General features: G+C 36.5%; 1 pseudogene; it reads right to left on the reverse strand.

Moving 5' to 3' along the window:
• Window positions 1–13,152: 13,152 nt before the first annotated feature.
• Window positions 13,153–15,538, reverse strand: LOC113769308 (annotated as a pseudogene).
• Between the last annotated feature and the right edge of the window lie 509 nt (window positions 15,539–16,047).

A 16,047-nucleotide genomic window follows, 5' to 3' on the forward strand; every position in this document is an offset into this window, starting at 1 on the left:
GCCCTATTGATTGTATATATGAGTAATGAACGAGGAAGGATAATAATCATGATAATCTAATTAGTTACCATTGGTTTAGCGGCACAGATTCTTCGAGGGGTGGATTGATGAGAAGTGTTGTTGTAAACTTGGTGGACATGTTCATAGCTGTTTATTTGATTTGTTAGTATAACTATTGCAAATATAGTAGTTTGTTGTGCATGGAGTAGAGTATAGTAAGGATTGAGAATAATACTGTGGTAAGAAGTGACTTTTATTTTGATAGCTGCAAGTATTGGTTAAGTGTGGATTTTGTCAGCCAATATTTGTCCTTCTTCTGCTTCGTAGTCGCCCCACAGAGTCAGTGCTACGGGCATAGAGCTGTATGTAGTTTTGTTAGATAGTGTATGTATAATGGTATAGTTGTTATCGCTGGTATAGAATGAGTATATAGTTAAGTCATACTTGTGATCGATCAGCACAAGCTTTTTGGTTCAACATGGATGACGATTCCTATCACATCTTGTTTCAGAATACGTATGTGAGCATTAATGCTAAGAATACTGATTGACCAAAAAGTGGTTATAATGTTTAGATGCTTACTTATCTCAGTGTTGTCATCTATATGGCGGTGGAGCTTGTTGAAAGAGGCAAATGTGAAGATAGGTGGGAAAGCTGGTGGCTTCGGTTCATCTACTGCCTGGACAACTGATGAATTGTCTATTATCCATGTATATTCGTTCTCCTTAGTGCAGTATCTCTCATCAGTATATTGAATTCTAGCATTTGAAATGATGTATCTTTTTCCTGGGATAAAGAATCTTTTGAAGAAATTGATGTCGAACCATAGATGAGGGCATTTAAGCTGTTTCCCTGTTTCAAAATATTGATGTCATAGTATTTATGTATGCAGTTAATAGAATAGTACGTGAATGAATTATTGTACCTCGGTGTCAAGGAGTAACATCTTTTGATATGGATTCCCTGTTTTAGAAGTTTGTTGCTTTAGCTTTTCAGCAACTTGGATTATTGCAGTCCAATTTTTTGTTTCTGGCTTAAGATTGTTGAAAGTTAAGAAGCTGCGGTCCATTTTTAAGCTGCCTCAAGAGGTATCAAGAGATATAATTGTAAAAGATACAACAATATATAATAGCAGAAGATATCAAGAGATATTTGGAATATGAAGAGGTATAAAGTTACAAGAATTGAGTGTAAGTATTAATTTGAGTTTTGAAGTTGGTGTTCATGAGTATGAAGGATTGAGCAGTATGTATATAAGCTTAATGGTTTAGTTGTAGTTTACATACCTGATTGTAGAATCCAGCGTTGCAGGTGATGAGAGAAAAGGAGAGGGAGAAAGCCTGCTTTTTGAAAAGGAAGTTAAAAATGATAAGAGGACAATTGAAATGACGTAGTTGAAGTGATTGAGTTGTGGTGGCAGATGTAAAATTGGAGTTTAGTTCAATCACAAGTAATCATTCGTGCATTTGTTTTGCTCATATTTCTTAGCTTGTATTCGGTGGAAGATTTATCTAATGGAAGGAGTTTAGTTGTAGTTGATTAGTAAGTGTATTTGCTTGAATTTAGTTGTGTTTGAAGTGTTTAAACAATTTTCTAGTTTGTACTCTAGTAGTTATCAGCTTTCACATATTTCTAAAACTTTCACATGTTTTGACTGTTTTTTCTCTTCTTTTGGTGTGGTTATCTTTTAGGTGTTAGAGTTGTATAGAATGTTTTATATATATGATATATGATATGTGTAAGCATATCTGTGAGGATAAGAATAAGGGAATATAAAGAGTGATAGACGAAGTGATATCTGCATTTGGTTGTTGTTTTGTGCAAAGTTTTTTTAGATGACACATGCAAATTCTAGGTTTCCAACTGTTCATCCTTATTATCCAGAGATAAACGAGGAGATAATTGAGTTAGCAGGTGTACGGAGAGTAGCTTATCCCATGGAACATGGATGCCGTAATCGACCGGCTGAACCTGTTGCTCGAGTTCAGGTTGCAAACGTTTTGCTGAAAAATGAATTATGTGACTTGTTCAAGGAGTTTTATAAGCATGATGATTGGAGTTTAGTTCTGGAAGCTGCTCTTAGAACTGGAAGAAATTATCCGGTTCTACAACTGGTTGCTAGAAAAATAAGGCTTGAGGTACTGGAAGAGAAGTATTTTCATCCTAGTCCACCGTCCACTGATAGTTTTGGTAATCAATGTGATTGAAAGGTAGCATACACTTTTAAGAAAGCATTAATATAGATTGGTTATTGCTGAAATTGTTTTGTTGATGATAATTACTTATAGTTAATAATTTTGATTGTTTAGGTTGTCGTGGTGAGTTTCAGAGGGAGCAATATGAGTTATTGAAGCTTTTTTGAGATGGTGTTTGCTGGAAATCTTTCAAACTGAAGAATAGCAGGAGCTTATGCTGTTTTGTGATAAATTAGACTTATGAGTATCTTATTTATAAGTATTGTATTGTGAATCTTGGATATGTTTGTAGTGTTTTTATGAGTTTTCAAATGAATGTGTGTTGTGATAAAAGATATATGTGAGAATGAGATTTATAATGATTACAACTAGGTAGAAGCAAGGGACAATTGTTTTACAGAAGTAAAAAGATGAAATAACGATAGTAAAATGAGTTAGATAAAGATGAAAGTTTTGAGAAGAGCAAAAGCAAAACAGATGGAGTATTTTAGGCAGATAATAAAAGGTTGGAGCAACAGATTTTGAAATGAACTTCTAAAGTACTAATTTTGCGCCGTTGCTTCTTCATGTTGGTTCTGAACATTCTCCCTAGCTTGCTCTGCAAGTTCCTGCAACATTTGTGATGATTGATGTGTTTCTAAAGTAGCTTCAAACATTGGTGTCCATGCAGGTGTGTTGTAAAATGCTCCAAACAAGTTTAGTATTTCATTTTTCAGGCGAAAAAGTTCAAGTGTTTGTTTATTTTTTTTTAGAAATAAGATGGTTGACAAATTCAAGGACACTTGGATTTGTTTGAATGTTGGTGAGTTCTATATTTGCTAACAGCTGCTGGGAGATGGTATTGTTTGGGCTACAAGCTGAATGGTGAGGGTTTGGGTTGTTTATGATTTGGGATAAGAAAGTGTTTATGGAATAGCAATTGTTGTTGGCTTACGTTTTTTGGTATGCTGGGAATGTTATGTATGTAATTATAGATGGAAATTTGTATGTGCAAGAGCTTTGTTTGAAATTAGTTTGCTATGAAAGTACTTAGATATGATTCACGTGTGCATAGTATTGGTTTGTTTTTTTTTGTATGTCTTTTACTTCAAAATGTGGGGCTGAAAATGTGCAGAAGTATTACATGTGAGTGTACTGCAGTTGACACTGGAGTAGATTAGACTCATGTATATCTTGTAGGCTTAGAGGTCCAGTAGGCTTTAAGGTTTTTTTTTTTAATTTGATTTAAGATCAATGTAAAGCTATTCAGACGTCTTCAAGCTTTGAATATTGCTCATACAAAATAAATAGCAACAGAGAGGTTCAGTGAAAAACTGGGTTGCAAATTCAGAGGATATGGAGCTGAAATAGTCAAGAGTAAGTATGCACGGGTGAGTAAAGGGTAAAAGTGGAACAAAACATGTACTGTAAAACTGATGCAATATTGAAGAGCTAAAGAATTGATAAAAATAGAGTGCGCTCCTTGTTATAAAAGTTTAATAATAATGTCTATGGTGCTATAAAAAAAAGTCAATAATTGACGGCCTACTGTATGTTTGTGTGGTGATAGCCTACTACGCTCGACGAGCTCAAATTCTGTTTTCTCAATCTTCACTGCAATGGTAGCTCAACCCAAGTCCGTCCGCCGCTAACCTTCCTCATCATAAATTAACAAGAATAATATACTCCACACACACACACACACACTCTCTCTCTCTCTGTTTTCAAAATCCCCAAATTTTGCATTTAAGGTTTCACAGATCGTCATGTTTGTAATCAGCGACTGACATAATCAAGCATTGCGAAGAGTATAATTGCAGTTGTAAGGAGAATTACGAAGTGAGATCTGCGATGCCGCAAAGACGAGAAGAGGAGTACGATGACGAGATGATAACGGCGGAGATCGGATTTTATTGATGATTTGGAGGAGGAAGATGATAAGGGAGAGGAGGAAGACGATGATAATGAGGATTATGACGGCGGCAGTGGAACGAGGAAGGCAAAGAAGAGGTCGGGGTCTCATTTTTTTAAACTTGAAACTGAAGTTGATAGTGATGAAGAAGAAGAGGAGGAGGAAGGCAAAGATGGTCAGAATCTCATTCAATTTATTTTGTGTGAATTCTTACTAATATTTGAAATTTACTTATATGACGCCCGAAAGAAGAAGAAAAGGAAAAAAATTTTTGGTGAATCCGGCCGAAAATCCGGCCAGTTCTTGGCCGGATACCTGGCCGGATTGGCTTGGGGTTTGGAAAAAATTTGATTTCGCCACTGTCTTGTATCCGACCAGCAATCCGGCCGGAAATCCGGCCAGATCTTGGCCGAATTGTGACGTGGCACCTCGGCAGCCAGTTTTGACCGACTGTTTTTCCTTCATTCTTATCTTGTTTTGGCTGATATTTTCTTCATTTCTTCTCCTTGCTTGGTCGGCTGTTTTGAGAGGCAAAATCAAGAGAGAAAACTCCATTTTCTTTCCCTTTGATTTCCTTCACCAAATCTTGAGATTTCACCGTTAGTTTTGCAATCTATTCCATACAAGTGCTCTTTAAGGAGGTTTAAAGCTTTTGGTGGAGTTGTTTTGGAGGGGCAAGTTCTAAACTACCATTTTCTTGAGCTTTCAAGGTAATCTTTGCTAGAAATCCTTCTTTACTAGTAGTACTAGCATAGTTGTGTTTTAGAGTTGCAAAATATGTGGTTTATGAGAATATTTCATGGGTTGAAGTAGTTTATGGTGAATTTCAAATTTTTGGTGAAGTTTATGTCTTTAATTGATGCTTAAGCATATGCCATGGATTGATAGCTTGGTGGTGTGTGAAATGGAACTTGTATATGCTAGATGTGATTTCCTACGGAAAATTTCCGCTTGTGGGTATAAATTTCAGTTCTAGGGTTTCGAATTTGAGGCCTTATTGGTTAAGATTGATGGGGGTATTGCAACCCTAATTAAGAGTATTTAATGGTCTATGATGTATATGTGTGATTGTGGTTAAATTGAGATGGATTTGGTGATTGTTGTAGGATGGAAAATAAAGAACGTAAGGGGAAATGCTGTCCGATCTTTGAGAGCATTTGTTGCTTTGGCTTTGAATTGAACGGCTTGAGCTTGATAAAAAATTATCAATGATGGATGAGGACCGGAGCTGTGGTTGGTGAGTGATTCCCCAACTGTTTTCAATGCTACTTTTCGAACTATTTCTTGCACTGTTTACTCCATTGCATATCATGAGTGCTTGTATGTGAACAATGACATGATTTGGCTCCAATGAGTTCTTGGGAAGTCTTGTGCTGAACACCAACGTCTCCACCTCTGTTTATTTGGAGCAAATGGCTCCCTATAACTGTTTATCTGTTAATTGATCTGTTTAAGCGTTGGAGGTTTAAGTGCAATGATTTCACTGGCTCACGAAAGCAATAAAAGTACATTTGATTACTGATTCATGACATCACTTATATGCATTCTTGTGAAATTGATTAGATTGCTGATTTTGCTGGTCATTTGCTGAGCTTCTAACTCACCCCGAAATATATTTTCCTCCCCACAGTTGGGTTGGGGGTAAAGGAGGCACCGGTATTAAGTTTTTTGTGTGACTGGATAGATTATCTCATGCACAGTTGAATTCGTTTTATCTTGTGTAATAGATAGAAATATATGTAAATATTCGTTCAAGTTTGGGGAACTGTTATTCCGCTTATTATTGAGGTGTTTCGGATATAAATTTGTAGAGCATTGTAAATTATTCGAGGACTGTAGTGAGTCTCGGTGAGAGTTGGGCAGGCGGTCCGCCGAACCCTTTGGTTCACCTTAGGGGGGGGGTGAGGCTATCATAGTTGGTATCAGAGCTTAGGTTTCAGATCTCTGTTGAGTATCCTAGACTAAAGTTTAGGATGCCGGACTATGGGACTGGTTTGAAATTGGTAAGCATAAGATATGACTTGGTTGCTTCCAAGCGTACATCAACTGATTCTAGTACTAGCGTACGACCTGAGTCGTAAAGTTTCTTAGATTTGGATTCTTGTATTTGAGTACTCGATACTATTCTTGAGAAAATACTTGTGAATTTGGAAGGAACATAGTCTAGTATATGATGATGTGAATAGGAATCATAAGTGAGTTTGAGATAGGTTGTAAAGGCACAGGTTAAAGTACAAGAGGATTTCGTATTGTACTCGAGACTTAACCGAATGAGGAGATTGAATGATGAATGCTATCTTGGACTTGTCCAATAAGATTTTGACTAGGGTTTTGATAGATGATGGTGGTGGCCGGATTTATTGAGAAAACTTCTGGTTTTGCATCCTTCTACTAGTTTTCTTGTTTGATTAAGGTTTGCACCACCTGATTTGGAAGTGTTGGAATTTGAAATATTTGAACTGCCTGAGATCGACTAAGCTGAGCTCACTTGACACTTGAACCTGTTTAGGCGAGTGTGCTCCTACGTACACTCAATGGATCTGACTTGACTGAGTATATGGTATTTCTTTTATGCATGAGCAAATAGTTTGATTCGTATATGACCCGTATGTAGACTTGAATACTAAGACTGCTTGAGAATGTGAATTGCTGGACATAGGCTAGGCGAGTGTGTTCCTTGAACTTGAACTTAAACTTGTGCTCTTACTCGTACTCGTGCTCCTTGAACTTGAAATCATTGATCCTGCTTTTGAATTTGTATGTTTTCATGTGTGGTTGTAGACCGACTAATATTCTTTTGTAGCGGTTGAACTAAACCTCTCCGGTGAGCTATTGCCTGTTGTGTTATCAAGTACCGCCATTCTTCTGGCGAGGCATGCTTGTTGTGTTATCAAGCATCACCAGGGACGAAATCTTGATCTGAGGCTCTTTGGCAAGATATAGCCGTTGTGCTAACCTGTTGTGTTGTCCAGCACCGCTAGGGACAAAATCTTGAATCTGAGGCTCTCTGGTGAAGCATAGCGTTGTGCTAGCTTGTTGTGTTGTCCAGCACCACCGGGGATAAATTTCTGAGACTTTCTGGTGAAGTATAGCCGTGTGTTAGCTTGTTGTGTTGTCCAGCATCACTAGGGGTAAATTTCTGATCTGAGGTTTCGCTATGTCCTGAATTTCTTCCAAATATCAGGGACTTTAAGTCCAATTTCGAGCCTTTTGCATGTTTTATCTAGTTACTCGATTAACTATCTATTGGATCATGATTATTCAATAAGTTGGATTGGGGTGCTTTTAGTACTTGATTGTGATAAGTTGAATTAGAGTGATTCTTAGTACATGACCGACTTTTGAGGACTATTTGATTTGATTAGTACAAGTTGGAATGTCGAGGACGACATTCTTTTAAGGAGGGGAGTTTGTGACGCCCGAAAGAAGAAGAAAAGGAAAAAACATTCTAGTGAACAGTGATTTTTGGTGAATTCGGCAGGAAATCCGGCCAGTTCTTGGCCAGATACCTGCCCGGATTGGCTTGGAATTTGGAAAAAATTTGATTTCGCCACTGCCTTGTATTCGGCCAGCAATCCGGCTAGATCTTGGCGGGATTGTGACGTGGCACCTCGGCAGCCAGCTTTGACCGACTGTTTTTCCTTTATTCTTATCTTGTTTTGGCTGATATTTTCTTCATTTCTTCTCCTTGCTTGGACGGCTGTTTTGAGAGGCAAAACCAAGAGAGAAAACTCCATTTTCTTTCCCTTTGATTTCTTTCACCAAATCTTGAGATTTCACCGTTAGTTTTGCAATCTATTCCATACAAGTGCTCTTTGAGGAGGTTTAAAGTTTTTGGTAGAGCTGTTTTGGAGGGGCAAGTTCTAAGCTACCATTTTCTTGAGATTTCAAGATAATCTTTGCTAGAAATCCTTCTTTACTAGTCGTACTAGCATAGTTGTGTTTTAGAGTTGCAAAATATGTGGTTTATGAGAATATTTCATGGGTTGAAGTAGTTTATGGTGAATTTCAGATTTTTGGTGAAGTTTATGTCTTTAATTGATGCTTAAACATATGTCATAGATTGATGGCTTGGTGGTGTGTGAAATGGAACTTGTATATGCTAGATGTGATTTCCTAGGGAAAATTTCCGCTTGTGGGTGTAAATTTTAGTTCTAGGGTTTCGAATTTGAGGCCTTAATTGGTTAAGATTGAAGGGGGTATTGCAACCCTAATTAAGAGTATTTAATGGTCTATGATGTATATGTGTGATTGTGGTTAAATTGAGATGGATTTGGTGATTGTTGTAGGATGGAAAATAAAGAACGTAAGGGGAAATGCTGTCCGATCTTTGAGAGCATTTGATTGTTTTGGATTTGAGTTAAAGGGCTTAAGCTTGATCAAGAATTATCAATGATGGATGAGCACCGGAGCTGTGGTTGGTGAGTGATTCCCCAACTGTTTCCAATGTTACTTTTCGAACTATTTCTTGCACTGTTTACTCTATTGCATATCATGAGTGCTTGTATGTGAACCATGACATGATTTGGCTCCAATGAGTTCTTGGGAAGTCTTGTGCTGAACACCAACGTCTCCACCTCTGTTTATTTGGAGCAAATGGCTCCCTATCACTGTTTATCTGTTAACTGATCTGTTTGAGCGTTGGAGGTTTAAATGCAATGATTTCACTGGTTCACGAAAGCAATAAAAGTACATTTAATTACTGATTCATGACATCACTTATATGCATTCTTATGAAATTGATTGGATTACTGATTTTGCTGGTCACTCGCTGAGTTTCTAGCTCACCCCAAAATATATTTTTCTCCCCGCAGTTGGGTTTGTGGCAAAGGAGGCACTGGTATTAAGTTTTTCGTGTGACTGGATGGATTATCTCATGCACAGTTGAATTTGTTTTATCTTGTGTAATAGATAGAAATGTATGTAAATATTCGTTCAAGCTTGGGGAACTGTTATTCCGTTTATTATTGAGGTGTTTCGGATGTAAATTTGTGGAGCATTGTAAATTATTCGAAGATTGTAGTGAGTCCCGCGAGAGTTGGGCAGGCGGTCCGCCGAACCCTTTGGTTCGCCTTGGGGGAGGTGGGGCTGTCAGAACTGAATTATACATATCATTCACCATCATTAACTGTCGGAATTTACAGTTAATGTATGATTTGTGTGGAAAACTGGTTCTTAAATTTTGTGTGGAATTTACAGTTAATAAATTTTTAAGCTTTAGGATTTTTTTCAGGAATAACAATATGTTACTTGCAAGAAACGATAGTTAATTTCTTCTGTTCTTCCAGTCAATACTTACTTCGCAAGTGTCCAAAGTAAGAGGTTTTTAGATTTTAAATTGCCGGTTAAACATTCTTGCACCTAATCTTTCTTACACAAAAGTTATTATTTTTTCTTCATCATTTGCTAGCCAGCAAAAACATTTACGTTGATTTTGCTTTTCACATAGTATTTGATTAGCGCATTGGGAGTTTTGTTAACAAAATAGTTTTTTTTTTGGTTTGAAGGAATAAAAAAAATGAAGTTAGTTAATTAGCCTGTTTGACACAAGGTTTATCAAGTTGCAACAGTTGCTCTTGTCGTCTCTAGTGTTTAGTAAACATACCATTTTCATCCTAGTCATTTTAATTTGATAAAAATAAAAAGACGAACTTGCAGATTAGGTAAATTGTTTGTCTTGATGAACATGTTCCAACGTTAAATTAATAGCAACTCCTGGAGTGAAGATCATCGAGCAGAAAGCAGCAGTTGGTTCCAGTCCGTGTATTTGGCCATCTCTTGTAGGCAAAGTGTCTAATAAGTTACTTGTGAAATGAATTATAGGAGAACAGTGTGCATGAGTTTTTATTTCTTTCCCTTTGGGTCTATACTTTTTTCTTGAAATTGATGTCATATAAAATTTTTGGACGGTTTTTGAGGATCTTCCGCTATGGATTGAAATGGGGCAGAAAAATTTTGGTGGTTTTTTGTGGATCTGTAACTATGGATGAAATGTTACATGTAATTGATTGAGATTAGGCTGTTTAGTGGATTGGTAAAATGTTTATAGTTAAACGTTTTGTTGTTAGTAAGTTGAAATAAGGTCTGAACATTTGTCCTGTGAATCTGAAATACAATCAGAGTGAAAAGAGTATTAGCAGCTTAGGATCTCGGTTTAGAAATTTAAAATTTGTTTTCTGGTACACTGGAAAGCCAATGTAATGTCTTGTATTGTTGTCTTCCAGCTTATCACTCTACTGTTGGCTTTTCTGAGAAAGCACTTTACAACATTTTGAAACTTGATGTATGAAACTCAATGAGTGGCTGTGGGTAAGAAATTTGTCAATTGAATAAAGATGGAGAGAGGAATATGTGAGCTTTCTCTGAGTGTGCTGTCCATGAATTGGCTTTCCTCCACAACGTAGAGTGATTGTAATGTGAGTTTAAGTTGGACAGATTCTGTTTCTTCACCTCATTAAAGTTCCAAACCAATTTGGGTTGTGTTTCTAGTATTGAACTTTACAGAATGATCTGGGCACATCGAAATTCAAGTGTAAAGCATGTCTGCTAACAATATTTGAGAACTCAATTTGTAGTTAGATCTATCTTAGTATGTGGCTGATGCGTGCATTTGGTGTTGACTCATTGCAAATTGTCAATCTTTTAGGGTGATGCACAATGGTTATTCATATGTATTTGGTGAATAAACCTGGTAACTTTTAGGATGAAGTAGGCTAAACAAGGCTTTTTTAAATTGGATTTTCACTGCCTTCTCAGAAGTTCTAGTTGGAGATGCTAACTCTGCTTCGTCTTTTTGCTACTTGCGTTAGGTGGTGTTCATAAAAACGGCTGTAGGAAGCATGAGAGTTGAAGTGCCAGAGGACAAGCTAACTGATCCTTCCATTTCTGGGGACCCAATTGTGTTTGCTTCAAGTGCTTTTCTGAAAATATTTGGTTATTCTAAAGACCAGGTGATTGGGAAGAATGGAAGAATGTTTCAGGGGCCTAAAACTAATCGAAGATCTGTTCTGGAAATTCGTGAGGCAATAAGGCAAGAGAAGGCTATACAGATTAGTTTGTTGAATAATAGGAAAGATGGGACTCCATTTTGGATGTTGTTTCATATGTGTCCTGTTTTTGCTAAGGAGGATGGAAGGGTGGTTCACTTTCTGGGAGTTCAAGTGCCTATCTTGAGAAAGTCCAGAGTTGTGAGGAATCCCTCAAAGTTGTGTGAAGATGGAACCGGATTTCTTGGGTGCTGTCGGAGAGAGGTGACTTCTGATTCAGTCATGGAAGTGGGACGTGGATTGGCTCTGGATTACTTATTGAACTCAGAAGATAGAGGTTTGTCTCAAATTCTAATGTTTCCAGTGCCATAGTAGCATAATATTGTGCTTTCATTGCCACTTTCAGTGCTTTAGCAAGTAAAAATTTGTGTCTAGGGGGGGTGAGGGAGGGCTTTTGTTTGTCACTTTTGTGGATTGTTACTCTCCTTTCTGGGAAGAAACAGTGACCCACGTACAAATGCTCAACAGTACGATGTTACTTTATCTCACGTTTGGAGGAGTAGGATTATTGTAAATCAGATTCTCATTTTTATTAAAGCATATGATGTTTACGTTCCTTGATTTGTAGAATTAGAGATTGATCAGCCTTGTGAGACAATTGAGCTGGAGAAGAGGAAAGCTGCTACTGCTATTAGCAACATTCTCTCAGTGCTAGCTCACTATAGTGAGAGTGAGGTCACTGGTCGATTGGTGTGTGGAAAAGCATGCTGCCTATCTGGAATGGGTCTTGGTGCCTCCATTAATATATCATTTGGTAGAATCAAACTCTTTTTATTGTGAGTTGTTTCAATTTCCAACTATTTGTAACTGTTGCTGTCCAATAACTGTATTCTTTCCCCAGGTTATTGATGTTCTGCTTTCCATTTTTTGGAAACACTTTCTGTTTCCTTGCAGAACTGATCCACACTTACATGACATGCCAATTGTGTATGCCAGTGATGCCTTTCTGAAATTGACAGGTGCCTACCAAATATCGGTCAACTTGTTTGTTTGTCTGTCTTAATCAAGCTCAATCCAACCCTGACGAACTCCCACTTGGTAGAAAACTTCAAAACGATGTCTTTAGTCTTCTCATTTTGTTCTTGTATCCATGATTCAATAGGTTATGCACGGCATGAAGTATTGGCGCGTAACTGTAGATTTTTAAGTGGGCTGGACACAGTTTCTGTCACTCAATTTCAGGTAACTTATTCTCCAATTTGGTTTTGTAGTCAATCTTTGTTTTGACTTTGAGGGCTTCAAAATCTTAGTATTCTACATAAAAGGAAAGCAAATGAATGTAACCGCTGGCTAATTGTTCTTTGTCAGATAGCAGAATGCATTCGAAATGAGAGACCATGCACTGTACATATCCTTAATTACAGGTATTTTTAATAATTTACTCATTCTAAGTTAAATAAAAGTGAAATCAGCTGCAGTTACTTTGTTATGTTTTTTGTTTGAAATCAGCTTTATTGTCACATTCCTTTCACCAGTGATGCTAAAACTGCATGTATGTTGTTAATTGTTCTGATTGTTATCGAGAATAATTTTTTTCAATTGCTATCTGTTAAATGAGGCAAAAAATTGGCTTACTTGAAATGAATTAGATAGCGAAGTAAGTAGACACACAGTTAACAGGAATAAACTACCTCAATGCAGTGACAGTGGAATTATTGGTTTCAGTGATCTGATGTCAACTATATCTGATCTGAAAAGCTTCACCAATCATATGGTTTCGCTGACATCAGTAGCAGCACATGATATGGCAATCGCAAGAGCTGGACTATAATGAACATGTGGATTATATGATTCAGAGAGCAAGGAGGTGATTTGAGCAGTCTGCATTTTAAGGTTAGCAACTCAATTAGATGGATTGTTCAATATCTGTATTTTCATCAATTCTTGTACAAGAGTTTAAAAAAATTTAGAGCAAACGCACCATATGAAAAGTTGTTTGGAGAAGCAAAGTCTTGATGTCAAATTTTTATAGCTCAGAACATAAACCATAAGCAAGTGGCAAAACTAAACGTAAGAGAAACTAAGCAAGTGGTAAAACTGGAGTTGGGGTAACATTGTCACTGAATTCTGATGCAGCAAAATGCAGCAGCTGTTGAAGTTTAGAATAGTCGTTAAAAGATGACAAAAAAAAAACGTCTAAGTGAATTTTGATTTCTCCTTCTCACAAATAAGGAAGAATTCATTAAACTTTTAATTCAAGAATATCTTCATTAGAAGTTCCTAATGCTGCCAAAGTGAGACTAAAGTAGCTACTAAGCTGAATAACCTGTGGGAGACAATTTTTTAAAAAGGCGGAAAAGCTAAAAGCTAAAAGTCTGTACTCCTGTGTTCCCGAGAACGTTGGATCAAGTTCCTGTACATACCAATGTGAGACAGAGAGAACAAAAGCAAAACTCTCCAGAGCCTAACCAAAAGTACCCATATCAGTAGTACCTGATACCGCTCCAGTGCATTATTGATTTTCACAACATCACTTTTACACAGTTGGCATATGCCAGCATTAAGAACGTGCCCCTTGACTCTGTACTTTAACAAGTTATTGTTAAGTGATTGTCGGGCTATGTCTTCATAAATCTCAATTACCTTTGGATATCTGCAGGGCATTATGATTACCAGTTTTGAAGACACACACACACACTGAATCTTGTGTATAGGGTAAAAACAAAAAGTCTTATGACCAATTCCTTGCTCTTTCTTGCATCTTACCGTAGTTTCCAAACTTTTATCAGCTAAAACATCATTTATATGTTACGTGGGAGTAATTATCATATGCAAGCTGGCACTCAGGCTTCCTAGCCTTAAATCTTTAGTACCATCTTCCCATTTCTGCATTTACTGTTTAGTTTTCTTGACATATGCTATGCTTAAACTCTAAATAATGAGGAAAAACGTAACATCTGTATTGAAGACAGGCTTACTATTCCAATTGAGAAGCAAATTGGACAATTTTCTATCTGCACTGATTTGCAGTGGTGTTAATATCTTCACTTTGGAAAAGATCAGCTGCTCTCTCATAGTAGACAATAGCCTGCTCCAAATTCTGTTCTTACTCATATAGTTCAGCAATTTCCTAGATTCAAATAAAGGAATCAATAGCTAACACTCAAAAGGAAACATAGATTAAGAGATAAAAGCAGATATCACAGCCATCATGGCATGATAGACAGAAAATATATAGCATCGTAGGTTACGAGTTCTGATAAGTTGATCAATAGTCCGTACGTATTGATGTTACAGTATGTCGAAAAACTTTAGATGAGACATGAAAACTTTACATATGAATCACAAACGTATCAAATCTACCTAAAAGACATTCTGTTCTTTCAGAAAAGAGAAAAGAGCTTTAAGAATAAGATGGAAGATAACTACAGAGGCAAAAGATATTTTATTTAGGTGAAGTGACAGATTGCACCTTGTAGTATCTTGTGGACATATTGAGCCTTGCAATTTCCAAGAACAAATTCACGGACTGTTCCAAGCAAGATATAGACTATGTGAAGAATAAAATTATCTGCCATCAACAGTTCCTAAAATAAAAGCTCTATAATCTAAGTGAAAAGATGATGGCTTAAATCCCAAAATGGGATTGGATGAAAATCAGAGGAAGAAAGGAACAAGAATATCAAAACAGATAAAAGCTAGGCTGGAAATTAGGATTAAAAAGAAATTTCATTGCATTTCTTAAGTGCGGTTGAATTTGCAAAGAAGATGGGCTGGAATTTTAGTAGCGCTTATTGGCAGAAAAAGATGGGGTAAAATTGGCTGATGAAGAAACCAACTGATAACATGAGAAACAAAGCAGGCATAGGAAATAAAGTTTAAGACAATATTTAATCTACTTTTTTGGTGTTGAAATATGGACAAGTTCCTAAAAAAATCATGTAATCAATAACTAAAAACTAAGACTGATCTCCAATTTAAGCTGAAACAACCAGCCACCAGATGAATGATTGTATTGAGTGATAACCGACAGCCGTAGTCTGAGCTCAAACAATGTGTCAAAATTGGTAAGAGACCAAACCTTTAATGTTTGTCTTCTTATAGCAATGAGCAGCATCAGTATAAGCATTTGCAGCTTCATGTTTGCTATCCAACTGTGATATCAAAATTACGAAATTTAGTACAGCAAAAGAGAACAGCTACAGAATTGATACAGAAAAATAGGAGGTAGATAGATTCAAGCAATCAACAACTTTCAAATACTTACCTTCAGATGACAACTTGCCAACTTGATATACATAGCTCAAGCTTGATCCCTTAAAAGGCCCCAAAAGTCAAAATTAATGACAAACAGCAACAGAATTCAGCTTAATAAATTTACATAGACTGAGTTAATAAATGTGAGTCAGGAATTACAAATCATCAATTATCAGCCACTTCAAGAATCTGAAAGGCTTGATTTCCATTTACCAAATATGAAAACAAAGAGAAGGATGCGTATTTCTTAATGTTAAAGATATGTGATATGATATTATGGAAAGATTTGATATTGTAAATATTAGGAAAGATTTGATTATAGTATCATATGATTATACTATCATGTATTAATTAGGTATCATATGATTATAATATCATATATTAATTAGGTAGTAGATTGATTTAGATTAGCATGATTTTAGGATCTAAATTATGTTACACTTGTGTATATATATTTGTATATTGTGTAGTCCAAAAATATGTAGAAGAGTATTTTCTCTCCCTTTTTCTTAGTTTACATGGTATCAGAGTTTCAAACTCTGTTATCAGTTTGTCTTTTGACGTGACCCTATTGAGTCACTTATTAGGTTTTTCTTATGTGAATCTTTGTTATCAGTTTGTCTTTTGACGTGACCCTATTGAGTCACTTTTAGGTCTTTCTTATGTGAATTATAATGGCAGATATGAAAGGTAGTAGTAAAGAGATGAAAACAGTAAT

This window comes from Coffea eugenioides, chromosome 4 (assembly GCF_003713205.1).
Source record: "Coffea eugenioides isolate CCC68of chromosome 4, Ceug_1.0, whole genome shotgun sequence".
Taxonomy (NCBI): domain Eukaryota; kingdom Viridiplantae; phylum Streptophyta; class Magnoliopsida; order Gentianales; family Rubiaceae; genus Coffea; species Coffea eugenioides.